Source organism: Bos grunniens, chromosome 17 (assembly GCF_055505025.1).
Source record: "Bos grunniens cultivar Pamir isolate PY7600 chromosome 17, Bosgru_T2T1.0, whole genome shotgun sequence".
In the NCBI taxonomy this organism is placed as follows: Eukaryota; Metazoa; Chordata; class Mammalia; order Artiodactyla; family Bovidae; genus Bos; species Bos grunniens.
Window position 1 is genome coordinate 57,291,776 of NC_141181.1, and position 15,514 is coordinate 57,307,289.

A 15,514-nucleotide genomic window follows, 5' to 3' on the forward strand; every position below is an offset into this window, starting at 1 on the left:
CTACACTGTCCTGTTTGGGCCTGCTTTCTTACTAAATATAAACTCCTTGAGGCTGCTGCTACTGTTGCTAAGTTGCTACAGTCGTGTCCGACTGTGCGATCCCATAGACGGCAGCCCACCAGGCTCCCCCGTCCCTGGGATTCTCCAGGCAAGAACACTGGAGTGGATTGCCATTTCCTTCTCCAATTCATGAAAGTGAAAAATGAAAGTGAAGTCGCTCAGTTGTGTTTGACTCGTAGTGACCCCATGGACTGCAGCCTACCAGGCTCCTCTGTCCATGACAGAAATCTTAATATATTCACAGTTATGTCCTTATCTGGCATGAAGCCTGGCACACAATAGATATTAAGTATTTGCTGAATATATGAATACAATTTATAGGAAAAATAATGTTGATTAATTTCATATTTCTTTAGAATTAAAAGCCATTATGGATCCCATATACCAAGATATATGTTACCTTGTTAACACTACATTTCTTCATACAAATGGAAAGTTTCAATAGTTTGGTTATATTTTAAATTTGGGACTGGCAAAATGGCTTCTTTAGTAAGAGATCTCCAGTTTCCTTTGAAGAAAAAAAAGGTGTAGCTCATCTACCCAGAGGAAATCATTAGTATAACATGTTACCCACTAATGTGAATTTTTGAAATAGCTGGGTTGTTTGTTTTTTTAATAGTAAGTTAGAGTTTGCTGTTCCCAGTGTAGAGCTTTGAGCTTGAATGGGAAGTAGAGTCTGGTTCTCCATTCCCATGAAAGTGATGGGTAGATCATTAAATTAATTGTTTCTCTGTAGACTACAAGCTTCCTGGAAGTAGGGTGTGGGGCTGTCACATTTCTGTCTAGTACCCAGCACAAACTGGTCATTTTAGGAACTCAGTTAAAATTTGTTGTATAAATTCATGAAAGAAGGGGAACCTTCCAGTGGCATTCTTAGTTTTTTATGTGAACTCTGTGTGGTAGAATGCATATATGGCCAATATCAAAAGTAGAACTTACTGTCTAAATATTATAGTATGATTTCTGGAAATAAGCAAAAAGGTTCTATTGGGATTAGGAAAACCACAACTTTGGCATCGGTTTTATACAGTATCGTTACTCTTTCAGGCCTGCTGCTGCTAAGTCACTTCAGTCGTGTCCGACTCTGTGCGACTCCATAGACGGCAGCCCACCAGGCTCCCCTGTCCCTGGGATTCTCCAGGTAAGAACACTGGAGTGGGTTGCCATTTCCTCCTCCAATGCATGAGAGTGAAAAATGAAAGTGAAGTCGCTCAGTCGTGTCCGACTCTTAGCGACCCCATGGACTGTGTAGCCCACCAGGCTCCTCCATCCATGGGATTTTCCAGGCAAGAGTACTGGAGTGGGGTGCCATTGCCTTCTCCGCTTTCAGGCCTAGTGAGTCTAAAATTAATCCATAAAGAGCAAATCGACCTTTCAAATTTTATCTACCAATAAAAATTGAAAAGGATAGTGTTTGTGGCCTCTAAGTAAATCTTTATTCAGGAAGACTTAAAATGGAAACTCTAAATGCCAATAATCCTGAGGCTTATTGTGAACATTAGATTTTAAGATTTTTATAAAAGTTCGTCTTCTGCCAAAAAGGAAACTTGAGTTTGAGAACCAGTCTCTAAGGACTTAATATTGAATGAACTTAACTCTTTGTCTAGCACTGGTTGGCTTCATTATTTTTGGCCCAAGATAAAAATAGCTTAGACATACCATTTATATGTATGTTTTGGGAATTTTCCTTTACTATTATTATTTCTTAATATAAATAAGTATGTTTCTTTCAGAGTGATATATTTTACATTATATAAAAAAATGGTTCAAACTTGTTTAGACTTTGGCTTTCATGCTATAATTAGAAAGTTAGCAAAATGAACTTCCACTAGTCCTGGTTCTTAACCTTTTCAGAATTTTAGCTTTTTCCTCCGGACAATGGGAATGAAAGTATCTATCTCTTAGGATTTGGGGAGAATTAATTGACATAATATATATAAATCCTCCAGCACCACAAAATAAGCATTTCACAGATAGGTAAGTGATAAGGTGGAATCAGTAGTCATTTTTGTTATTAAAACCATATACAGGAATTGAATTAGGTATTTTGCTTTGCTTATTTGTTTTTGATCATGTAGACCCAGATTAGTCTAAATATATCTTTTAAATAAGAAATACCACTAAGGAATACTTTGCAATAATCTTGTAGGTATCTCTTTAGGCTGATAGGTGAAGATGTAAGTCAGGAGGTTACAGATTAGTATTATAGTATGACTTCATTAATGTAAGAAAAAGGGGTCAGTCATTATACATATTGATAGAAAAATTCTGAAGAATACACAGTAGTTTCTTAGGAATTACCTTTGAAGAGTGAGAATAGAGATACTAAGGGGAGAGAGAAACCTTTTCTTTTCTCTGCACCCTTTTTTGAGCTGATGTTGTTCAACATATTACTTTTATTTTTTTAAAAAAATGAATGTTTTAGCAGCAATTGGTAGAGTGAAGATTGTAAATGAGAATAAACTGCCGAATAAATGTGCTAGTGAAATCTAAGAGTAAGTTATCTTTTTTTATAAAAGCATCAGAAGAATTAAACCCATGATCATAAAAATGAAATAGAAATGAATGATATAGAAATGTTGATGTTAAAATTACAATGAATTAATCCCAAATACCTGCCAAAATGCTAGGTACCTTAAAGATGCCATGCCATGAGGCTTATGGGTTCCTACTTCCCCAACCAAGGATTAACCCCAGACCCTCGTCAGTGAAAGCACAGAGTCCTAACCAGTGGACTGCCAAGGAATTCCCTGTCATAGTTTTTAATTCAGAGTACTTTCTTTTCTGTAAAAAATGTAAACAACATATAAGAGTTGAAAGTGGAGTTCTCTCTAGTAACACCATCACTGAAGTTTATTTACTGTTAACTACTTGATGTATATTTTTCTGGAATTTTTCCTTTGGGTATACATAAACCCACATAAAATTGTATACATACATTTCTTAAAATGAGATTTCATTATATGTGTTGTTCTTCAGCATGCCTTTTTTCACTCTGTGTATTTGTATAAGATCAGTATATATATACTTAACTCTCTTTTTAATCTCTAACCTTTTGTACCATAATTTATCTAATCAATGTTATTGATGAAAGTTAAAGCTTTTGCCTTGCCTTGCTGTGTCAAACACTCCTATCCCATTGTGCATTTTAGTAGAACAAATGGCCCGAAGTAGAATTGCCAGATGACAAGGTATCTCTATTTTCAAATTTGATAGACAGTGCCAGATTGTCTGCCAATGAAAATTCTATTATTATACAACTTGCACACCCACCCATCCACCCACAGGGCCCAATATTACTTGTTCCAACACTTGAATGTTTTGGCAGCAATTGGTAGAGCAGAGATTGTAAGTAGAATAAACCGCTGAATGTGCTGGTAAACTCTAAGAATAAGTTATTTTTTGCTGCTCTGGGGAGCGACCCTGATGCTGGGAAAGATTGAAGGCAAAAGGAGAAGAGGGTGTCAGAGGATGAGATGGTTGGATGGCATCACCGACTCAATGGACTTGAGTTTGAGCAAACTCTGGGAGATAGTGAAGGACAGGGAAGCCTGATGTATTGCAGTCTGTGAGGCTGCAAAAAGTCAGACATGACTTAATGACTGAGCAACAACAATAATAAAGAAATCAATATAGTTTAATTTACGTTTCTTTGCTACTGTGGTTAAAAATCTCTTCATATGTTCATTAGCCATTTATAGTTCTATAAATTGGCTATTCACCTTCTTTTGCTCATTGTGATACCTTACCTTTTTTTACTTTCTCTTTTTGAATTGTAAGTGCTCTTTATATATTTAGGATAATGACAGTCTTTGTAGTATATGAGACAGATATTTTCCCCATTTGTTGTTTTTCTATCTTTTAATAGTATTTCATGCCAAAGAAGCATTAATTTTTTATGTAATCACATGTTTATCAAAATTGTACATTTATGCAGTTTAAAAAGTAAGATTTTTCTTCAAAGTTGATAATGATAAACAGTTGTCTTCTGCCTCACATTTCTACTCCCACTCCCAAATCCTGTTTGCCGGAAGTAACCTCTAAAGTTTAGTAGGGGTTTTCTCTATTTTTTTTCCCTCTCTTTCTAAAGAACATATTTAGACTGCCATCTCAGTACTCAAGTCTTAGATAAAAGGTGAAAATTTAGCTTTTACACATACCTACATATATACACATTTGACCTCCATCTTCCAGATATAGTTATAATTTTTGGTTGGCTCAATAGACAATACTTCCATTGTTCTGAGTCTGTATATTATTTACAGCTGTGATTTTTAGTGTACGATGATTAAATTTGCTTTCTCTGTATAACAGTTCGTTTTCCCTAAACAATTGCTTCATTTTTCTTTTATTAGTATGTGTTAACTAATCACCATATTCTATGCCAGAATTATAAATATCCTCTAATATATCCATTTAGTATACTCAGATATGTTAATCTATCAGTTTCATCTTCTTAAAGACTTCCCTGTAGGATCTCTGTGTCCTTCTGCTCTGATCTGGACTGGTTGTCTCCATAATACTACTGCGCACTTACTCAGTTACTGTTCAGAGATTTCCCTTCAACATCATTCTGGAGGTTTATGTTTTTATTTAGCAAAATTAATGTCTTTAATTTTCTATATTTTGTATCATACTTAAACTCTGAGATTTTAAAAATATTTGTTCACATTGGTAATGGTTCAGTGTTATTTTTTTCTGCATAAATGTCTAAATTATTGTGGTGTAAAGAACAAAGTAGAAGTTTATTATATTTTTTACTTTGAATAGGTACTTATCTTTATATCATTTTAGTGAATAAATAATTCATCTTCCCACACTGATTGGAAGTGCCACCTATATCATATGTATTTGGTTGTTTTTGAGACCACCATTCTGCTTCATTGATCTTTTTGTCCTTTTCCAGTGCTAGATCTCAATATTTGATATGCTGTAGTTTTACAATTTGTTTCAGTACCTGATGGAAGAACTCCTTCTTTGTTATTCACTCCTCCCTCCCCTGACAGAGTTTCCCTGACTATTTCAGTTCAGTTCAGTTCAGTCACTCAATCGTGTCTGACTCTTCGCGACCCCATGAACCGCAGCACACCAGGCATCCCTGTCTATCACCAACTCCCAGAGTTCAACCAAACCCATGTCCATCAAGTCGGTCATGCCATCCAACTATCTCATCCTCTGTTGTCCTCTTCTCTTCCTGCCTTCAATTTTTCCCAGCATCAGGGTCTTTTCAGATGAGTCAGCTCTTCGCATCAGGTGGCCAAAGTATTGGAGTTTCAGCTTCAACATCAGTCCTTCCAATGAACACCCAGTACTCATCTCCTTTAGGATGGACTGGTTGGATCTCCTTGCAGTCCAAGGGACTCTCAAGAGTCTTCTCCAACACCACAGTTCAAAAGCATCAATTCTTCTGTGCTCAGCTTTCTTTATAGTCCAACTCTCACATCCATACATGACCACTGGAAAAACCATAGCCTTGACTAGATGGACCTTTGTTGGCAAAGGAATATCTCTGCTTTTTTTTTTTTTTAAACTTTACAATATTGTATTGGTTTTGCCATATATCAACATGAATCCGCCACAGGTATACACGTGTTCCCCATCCTGAAATGTGCTATCTAGGTTGGTCATAACTTTCCTTCCAAGGAGTAAGCGTCTTTTAATTTCATGGCTGCAGTCACCATCTGCAGTGATTTTGGAGCCCAGAAAAATAAAGTCAGCCACTGTTTCCACTGTTTCCCCATCTATTTGCCATGAAGTGATGGGACTGGATGCCATTAGATATTTATTCATCTAGATTAGAATTTGGCAAACTATAGCCCACAAACCAAATCTGTCTTGTGACCAGTTTTTGTGTAACCTGCAAACCAAGAATAGTTTTCAAGTTTTTTAATGATTGGGAGAAAAAATCAAAAGAAGAATAATATTTCTTGAAATTTATAAATTATATGATTCAAATCTCAATGTCTGTAAGTTTTTATTAGAGTGCACACTAATTTATTATCTATGGCTGCTTTCACACTACAAGATAGAATTCACCCTACAAGATAGAATTGAGTTGTTTTGGAGACCATATGACCAACAAAACCTAAAACTGTTACAGGTACTTTATAGAAAATGTTCTCCGAGCCTTGTACTAGGTTAAGTTTTTAATAATTAAAAAGGAAAATCTATTGGAATTTCATGTAATATATAGATTCAAGAGAAATAGTATCTTTTCAGTATTGAAAAGGACAAAAGATATTTCATTTATTTAGATTTTCTATTATATCTCTTAGCATTTTGTAGTATTTTCCCATCTAGTTCCTGTATATTACTTCTACTGAATTTATTCCTGAACTTTTGGGGGTTGTTTTTTTAAATACAGTTGTTAAAGGGATCTTTTCTTACACTTGGTTTTTTTTCTTATCTGTGTCTCTGTGTATATGCTTTGTTTTTTAAAAAAATGTTTAAAAATATATACTTAAAGAAATAATGAAGACGTATCATAAGAACTTCACTGATTAAAAATAAGATTTCTGCCTCAATCAAATAAGTGAAACAACAGATGTAGAAGTTGTTTACTTAAAACATAACTGAAGGCAATGGCACCCCACTCCAGTACTCTTGCCTGGAGAATCCCATGGACGGAGGAGCCTGGTAGGCTGCAGTCCATGGGGTCGCTGAGGGTCAGACACGACTGAGCGACTTCACTTTCACTTGTCACTTTGATGTATTGGAGAAGGAAATGGCAACCCACTCCAGTGTTCTTGCCTGGAGAATCCCAAGGACGGGGGAGCCTGGTGGGCTGCCGTCTATGGGGTCGCACAGAGTCGGACATGACTGAAGTGACTTAGCAGCAGTAGCAGCAAGAAATTATTTTCCTGGAATTTTACATATTTTTTTCTTGAAATATCTTAAAATCTAACTAACTGTGTTTGCACACATTTTAATTGATCAAAGGCAAAAGTATTAATTTTGTTGCTTAAAATTATTTTTAATTAAAGATACTTATATTTTAAATGATACAACAATACACAGTATAGAAAGTAGATGTCCCCAGTCAAATAAATTTACCTATTACATATTACACTAAACTTTTCTCCACCAGAAATAGTCACTACAGTTTGAAGCATATTCTTCTAAATTTTTCTTTTATATCTAACATTGTTCATATTATTGATGTTATTTTTAATTGGAATCATATCATGCCTATTACTGTTTACTCACAGTACATTAGTAGACATCTTTGCTATAGATCTGTCTCTGGTTCTGTTAGGTACACGGTCAAATGTAATTGTACCAGTTTCTTTTTGATGGACATTTGGGTTGTTTCCAAATGTTTTCTATTATAAACCATGCTATAATTATCATTATAAATAGCACTGTGACTCATTTTCAGTTCATCTACTCTGACTCTGAAGTATTACAGCTTGAGGACCCTATTTTTTCCTTGAACTTCATCAGTATGAAGGCCTCTTTACTGTAAAGCAGTTGCTAACACAAAGTCCTGTTTTGTTTGTTTCCTGAATAGTAAAAGGGCTCTGCCTGCCAGTGTGGGAGACCCAGGTTTGATCCCTGGATCAAGAAGATCCCCAAGAAAAGGAAATGGCAACCCACTCCACTATTCTTGCCTGGGGAATCCCACGGACAGAGGAGCCTGGCGGGCTACAATTGGACACATACATGTCCATGGGGTTGTAAAGAGTCGGACAGGACTTAGTGACTAAACAACAACAACAATAAAACAGTCCTTATATCAATGAGCTTACAGTTCAGTGTGGTTGACCATCATGTATCAAATCGATGATAATTACTATAAATTATAATTTGTAAAATGTTGGTCATGACTATGAGCTGATCACTTACTTGCCCTGAGCCTCCAACAGATTGCAGGGAGACAGGCTGATAATCAAGTATGTGAAACAAAGTGTATAGGAAATGGTAGCAAGATGCTGTTTACTGGTGGGCTTGTGCCAAAACAGATCTCTCATCTACTAGGCAAATATACGTATTTTAATGGGGGAAACAGTATAAAAAAGAGGATGTAATATCACCTGATGTGAAGAGCTGACTCATTTGAAAAGACCCTGATGTTAGGAAAGATTGAAGGCAGGAGGATAAGGGGATAACAGAGGATGAGATGGTTAGATGGCATCACCGACTCAATGGACATGAGTTTGGGTAAACTCCGGGAGTTGGTGATGGACAGGGAGGCCTGGCGTGCTGCAGTTTACGGAATCACAAAGAGTCGGACACGACTGAGCGACTGAACTGAACTGAATATCCTGTTGGGTATCCTGGCATAATCAATATACTTTCATGTTTCATTATTCATGTGCTGCCAGCATCAGTTTCAAGGAGTGATGGTTTAAACTTCTGTAAACTTAACTTTCAAAACATAAAAAAGTCATAAGCCTTTACAAGATCACTAAATTTCACTAGACCTATGATGCTAGACATATTTGACTAGACATGTGATTAAAAGAGATTACAAATAGTTTCTCATTAAGTGGGAAAATGTTAAACTTTATTAATAATCTGAAAATATAAATTAGAGTAAGACTAAATATTATAATTATTACAAATATCTTTTTTATTTTTTAATTAATTTATTTTTTAATTGAAGAATAATTACTTTACAGAATTTTGTTGTTTTCTGTCAAATCTCAACATGAATCAGCCATAGGTATACATATATCCCCTTCCTCTTGAACCTCCCTCCCATCTCCCTCCCCATCTCACCCCTCTAGGTTGATACAGAGCCCCTGTTTGAGTTTCCTGAGACATAGATCAAATTCCCATTGGCTATCTATTTTACATACGGTAATGTAAGTTTCCATGTTACTCTCTGTGTATATCTCACCCTTTCCTCCCCTCTCCCCATGTCCATAAGTCTGTTCTCTATGTTTTTTTCTCCATTCAGTTTAGTTCAGTCGCTCAGTCATGTCCTACTCTTTGCCACCCCATGAACCGCAGCACGCCAGGCCTCCCTGTCCATCACCAACTCCTGCAGTTTACCCAAACTCATGTCCATTGAGTCAGTGATGCCATCCAACCATCTCATCCTCTGTCATCCCCTTCTCCTCCTGCCTTCAATCTTTCCCAGCATCAGGGTCTTTTCAAATGAGTCGGCTCTTCGCATCAGGTGGCCAAAGTATTGGAATTTCAACTTCAACATCAGTCCTTCTAATGAACACCCAGGACTGATCTCCTTTAGGATAGACTGGTTGGACCTCCTTGCAGTCCAAGGGACTCTCAAGAGTCTTCTCCAACACCACAGTTCTAAAGCATCAATTCTTCTGTGCTCAGCCTTCTTCACAGTCCCTCTCTCACATCCATACATGACCACAGGAAAAACCATAGCCTTGACTAGACGAACCTTTGTTGGCAAAGTAATGTCTCTGCTTTTGAATATGCTATCTAGGTTGGTCATAACTTTCCTTCCAAGGAGTAAGCGTCTTTTAATTTCATGGCTGCAGTCACCATCTGCAGTGATTTTGGAGCCCCCCAAAAATAAAGTCTGACACTGTTTCCACTGTTTCCCCGTCTATTTCCCATGAAGTGGTGCGACCGGATGCCATGATCTTATTTTTCTGAATGTTGAGCTTTAAGCCAACTTTTTCACTCTCCTCTTTCACTTTCATCAAGAGGCTTTTGAGTTCCTCTTCACTTTCTGCCATAAGGGTGGTGTCATCTGCATATCTGAGGTGATTGATGTTTCTCCCGGCAATCTTGATTCCAACTTGTGTTTCTTCCAGTCCAGCATTTCTCATGATGTACTCTGCATATAAGTTAAATAAACAGGGTGACAATATACAGCCTTGACGAACTCCTTTTCCTGTTTGGAACCAGTCTGCTGTTCCATGTCCAGTTCTAACTGTTGCTTCCTGACCTGCATACAAATTTCTCAAGAGGCAGATCAGGTGGTCTGGTATTCCCATCTCTTTCAGAATTTTCCACAGTTTATTGTGATCCACACAGTCAAAGGCTTTGGCGTAGTCAATAAAGCAGAAATAGATGCTTTTCTGGAACTCTCTTGCTTTTTCCATGATCCAGCGGATGTTGGCAATTTGATCTCTGGTTGCTCTGCCTTTTCTAAAACCAGCTTGAACATCAGGAAGTTCACGGTTCACATACTGCGGAAGCCTGGCTTGGAGAATTTTGAGCATTACTTTACTAGCGTGTGAGATGAGTGCAATTGTGCGGTAGTTTGAGCATTCTTTGGTATTGCCTTTGTACATTGCCATTGTACAGGAGACAGGGATCAAGACCATTCCCATAGAAAAGAAATGCAAAAAAACAAAATGACTGTCTGGGGAGGCCTTACAAATAGCTGTGAAAAGAAGAGAAACGAAAAGCAAAGGAGAAAAGGAAAGATATAAACATCTGAATGCAGAGTTCCAAAGAATAGCAAGAAGAGATAAGAAAGTCTTCTTCAGCAATCAATGCAAAGAAATAGAGGAAAACAACAGAATGGGAAAGACTAGGGATCTCTTCTAGAAAATCAGAGATACCAAAGGAACATTTCATGCAAAGATGAGCTCGATAAAGGACAGAAATGGTATGGACCTAACAGAAGCAGAAGATATTAAGAAGAGATGGCAAGAATACACAGAAGAACTGTACAAAAAAGATCTTCACGACCCAGATAATCACGATGGTGTGATCACTGACCTAGAGCCAGACATCCTGGAATGTGAAGTCAAGTGGGCCTTAGAAAGCATCACTACGAACAAAGCTAGTGGAGGTGATGGAATTCCAGTTGAGCTATTCCAAATCCTGAAAGATGATGCTGTGAAAGTGCTGCACTCAATATGCCAACAAATTTGAAAAACTCAGCAGTGGCCACAGGATTGGAAAAGGTGAGTTTTCATTCCAATCCCAAAGAAAGAGTTATATAGGAAATAGTTAAATCAAGTTCACTGATTTAAAATGCAGTATGGCAGTGACTTCCCTGGCGGTCCAGTAGCTAAGACTGTGCTTCCAGTGCAAGGGGTATGGGTTCTGATCTCTGGTTAAGGAACTAAGATCCTGCATGACATGTGGCACTGCCAAAAAATAATAATAAAAAAAAACTATAGTATGGCATTTATTGACACATCAGATGATTATGCCATAATTATTTTTCCCCTGTTGATAGATGTCTAAGTTGTTCTCATTTTTTACCATTACAAACAATGCCTTAATGAATTCGTGTGCCCATATTTCAGTCAATTGGTATACTCATCCCCAGCTTCACTAAATAATGCTAAATTATGCTGATAAAATGGTTATAGTAATTTTTTTCTTTTTACTGGCATTGATTATGACTGCTGCTGCTGCTGCTAAGTTGCCTCAGTCGTGTCCAACTCTGTGCTACCCCATAGACGACAGCCCACCAGGCTCCCCGTCCCTGGGATTCTCCAGGCAAGAACACTGGAGTGGGTTGCCATTTCCTTCTCCAATGCATGAAAGTGACAAGTGAAAGTGAAGTCTCTCAGTCGTGTCTGACTCTTAGCAACCCCATGGACTGCAGCCTAGTAAGCATTATTATAATGGAAAAGATATGTGTGTGTGTGTGTGCCCTCAGTCATGTCCAACTCCTTGTGACCCCATGAACCATAGCTCATCAGGCTCCTCTGTCCATGAGCTTTCCCAGGCAAGAATACTGGAGCCGGTTGCCATTTCCTACTCCAGGGGATCTTCCTGACCCCGGGATTGAACCAGCATTAGCAGGCATATTCTTTACCACTGCAGCACCTGGGGAGCCCCAATAATGGAAAAGATACTAGATGAAAATTAGGATGAGGTTTCAGTTCCAGAACTAATTGGTTGCATAACTTATATTAAGTTATTCTATCTGAATCTGTTTTCTCCACCTCTAAAGTAAGGTCAAATTGAATGTAATCTCTGAAGTCTTTTCTAACCTTGATTTTCTGTGGTTTCAGTGCTAATGATGTATCGTGTGTTGAGCGACAGAAGGGCCATACACTTTTAATGAAATGTGATTTAATACAAGGCTACTGTCAGCAGTCCCTAAAGTCTTTAAGTAATCAAAAAGTTCAGTTCACAATAGTCTCAAGTCTCTGCTTGCTATGTCATTTGTATGTACTCTATCTTAATTCAAGATAGAGCTTTGAAAGTATTACTCAATTCAGTATTTTCTGATTTGCATAATTAGTTGTATCTCAACTGTATTTTTTAAAGATATTTTAAAATGCAAAATAAAGTATTAGATTTGCATTATAGTTAATAAACTCTGTGAACTAACTTACATTTCTTATGAAACATTGATTTGTGGGTAAAAACAGATACTTAACTTGGAAGCAAACATTTGGAACCCAACACGTGCAAACGAATTTAACGTTAATTTCAGGAAATCCTAGACAAATATACAGTTATAACTCAAGATATATGGATGGTGTGTTCTGTGATGGAAAATTAAAATGTCACTGCGAAAAGATTTGCATTTTGTGGTCTTGGAAGGGCCTACGACTTCCTTCTTACGCTTTGTTTTCTCCACCAGCAGCACCATTCATTTTACTACTTCTAGAGAAAGGAAGATAAGATTAAAGTCATGGTGTGGAGAAAATTTTAGCAAATACTAAGCAGAAAAGCCAACAGAACTTCAAGAGCAATAATGGTAAATAACTACTCTGAGTCACCAAATTAGACAAGCCATTATTATTTACTCCAGTTCTTCAGAAGAGATTGTCTTTGTTTTCCTTTAAAGTAAAATGTTGAGTTTTCACTTCTTTAATTTTTTGACCTCAGATTACTGGACAGTTCAGTTCAGTCGCTCCGACATGTCCAACTCTGCAACCCCATGTACTGTGGACCACCAGGCTTCCCTGTCCATCACCAGCTCAGACATGTCCAACTCTGCAACCCCATGTACTGTAGCACACCAGGCTTCCCTGTCCATCACCAACTCCCGCAGCTTACCAAACTCACGTCCATCCAGTCGGTGATGCCATCCAACCATCTCATCTTCTGTCGTTCCCTTCTCCTCTTGCCTTCAGTCTTTCCCAGCATCAGGATCTTTTCCATCGAGTCAGTTCTTCACATCAGGTGGCCAAAGTACTGAAGCTTCAGCTTTAGCGTCAGTCCTTCCAATGAATATTCAATGTTGATTTCCTTTAGGATTAACTGGTTGGATCTTCTTGCAGTCCAAGGGACTCTCAAGAGTCTTCTCCAACACCACAGTTCAGAAGCATCAGTTCTTTGGTGCTCAGCTTTCTTTATGGTTCAACTCTCACTTCCATACATGAGTACAGGAAAAACCAAAGCTTTGACTAGACAGACCTTTGTCGGCAAAATAATGTCTCTGCTTTTTAATATGCTGTCTAGGTTGGTCATAGTTTTTCTTCCAAGGAGCAAGCATCTTTTAATTTCATGGCTGCAGTCACCATCTGCAGTGATTTTGGAGCCCAAGAAAATAAAGCTGGTCACTGTTTCCATGGTTTCTCCATCTATTTGCCATGAAGTGATGGGACCAGATGCCATGATATCCATTTTTTGAATGTTGAGTTTTAAGCCAGCTTTTTCACTTTTTGACTTTCATCAAGAGGCTCTTTAGTTCCTCTTCACTTTCTGCCATTAAGGGTGGTGTCATCTCCATGCTGCTGGTGCTGCTAAGTCGCTTCAGTCGTGTCCGACTCTGTGCGACCCCATAGACAACAGCCCACCAGGCTCCCCCATCCCTGGGATTCTCCAGGCAAGAACACTGGAGTGGGTTGCCATTTCCTTCTCCAATGCATGAAAGTGACAAGTGAAAGTGAAGTCGCTCAGTCATGTCCGACTCTTAGCGACCCCATGGACTGCAGCCTACCAGGCTCCTCCGTCCATGGGAGTTTCCAGGCAAGAGTACTGGAGTGGGGTGCCATTGCCTTCTCCAGTCATCTCCATAGCTGAGGTTATTGATATTTCTCCCAGCAATCTTGATTCCAGTTTGTGCTTCATCCAGCCCAGCATTTTGCATGATGTACTCTGCATGTAAGTTAAAAAAGCAGGGTGACAGTATACAGCCTTGATGTACTTCTTTCCCAATTTGAAACCAGTCCGTTGTTCCATGTTGGGTTCTAACTATTGCTTCCTGACCTGCATACAGATTTCTCAGGAATCAAATTGTATGTTAGCAATTTGATCTCTGGTTCCTCTGCTTTTTCTATATCCAGCTTGAACATCTGGAAGTTCTTGGTTCATATACTGTTGGACCCTCACTTGGAGAATTTTGACCATTACTTTGCTAGCGTGTGAAAGTTAGTCACTCAGTCATGTCCAACTCTTTGTGACCCCATGGACTGTAGCCCACCAGACTCCTCTGTCCATGGAATTCTGCAAGGAAGAATACTGGATTAGATTGCCAATTCCTTCTCCAGGGGGAGAATTTTGAGCATTACTTTGCTAGCATGTGAGATGAGTGCAATTGTGTGGTAGTTTGAACATTCTTTGGGATTGGAAAACTGACCTTTTCCAGTCCTGTGGCCACTGCTGAGTTTTCCAAATTTGTTGGCATATTGAGTGCAGCACTTTCACAGCATCATCTTTTAAGATTTGAAATAGCTCAGCTGGAATTCCATCACCTCCACTAGCTTTGTTCATAGTGATGCTTCCTAAGGCCCACTTGACTTCACACTCCAGGATGTCCTGCTCTAGGTAAGTGATCATACCATCGTGGTTATCTGGGTCATGAAGATTTTTTTTGTATAGTTCTTTTGTGTATTCTTGCCACCTGTTCTTAATATCTTCTGCTTCTATTAGGTCCATATCGTTTCTGTCCTTTATTGTGCGCATCTTCACATGAAATTGTGCCTTGGTATCTCTAATTTTCTTAAAGAGATCTCTAGTTTACTGGACATCCAGTAATCTCTAGATTACTGGACAATTTAATAATTTCTCTTGTGTAAAAAATGACCATTAAAGTATCTAATACAGCCTTGTAAAGGTGTTACTATTGACAATAATCTTAGGTGTCCCAGTTAGGTGAAGTTATGAGATAGATGGTCTTTCTTTCTTTGTAATACAGCTGAAAACACCTTCCTCTGTAATGTGAGGCCTGACCATTGTACTAGGATCCACTATTTCCTCTAGGTGGTTGGCTCCCTATTATGTATGGGTTTTAAACTGTCATTTTTAGAAGATTTCATTTTGTTTTCTTTTAACTCTTTATTAGTTAGCTGTTCAGCATCTTTTCTGCATTTTCCCCCTCTTCAATAATAGGAATTTTTTTTTTTTGTCAAAACAAAAAAAACTCCAGTTTTTTATATAAGACTCAGCAGAATAGTCTTATCAGATAAGTGCTTTTTTGACTGATGGAATTCTCATCTGTTGTGTTTCCCAAAATGTATTTCCCCCCCAGTCTTTCAGCATTCACCTCGTGATTTTGTTGTGCTAGATCATGATACTACAAGCTCTGTTTTAGATCAGTGTTATTCAGTAGCCAAAATAATATGAGTGCAAAGTTGTGACTGAAGCTGTTAGAGACAAAAAATTC

General features: G+C 38.1%; 1 protein-coding gene across 50 annotated transcripts in view; it reads left to right on the forward strand.

Moving 5' to 3' along the window:
• TAOK3 (TAO kinase 3) overlaps window positions 1–15,514 on the forward strand; it is a 187,629-nt gene that overhangs the window by 39,956 nt on the left and 132,159 nt on the right. For 35 of the 50 annotated variants that reach the window (XM_086347918.1, XM_086347952.1, XM_086347953.1 and 32 more), the window contains exon 2: window positions 1,108–1,201. The exons of the other annotated variants lie outside the window; for them this stretch is intronic. The gene's annotated coding sequence lies outside the window, so the exon portion shown is untranslated. The remainder of the gene's footprint in view (window positions 1–1,107; window positions 1,202–15,514) is intronic. 50 annotated transcript variants of the gene reach the window in all.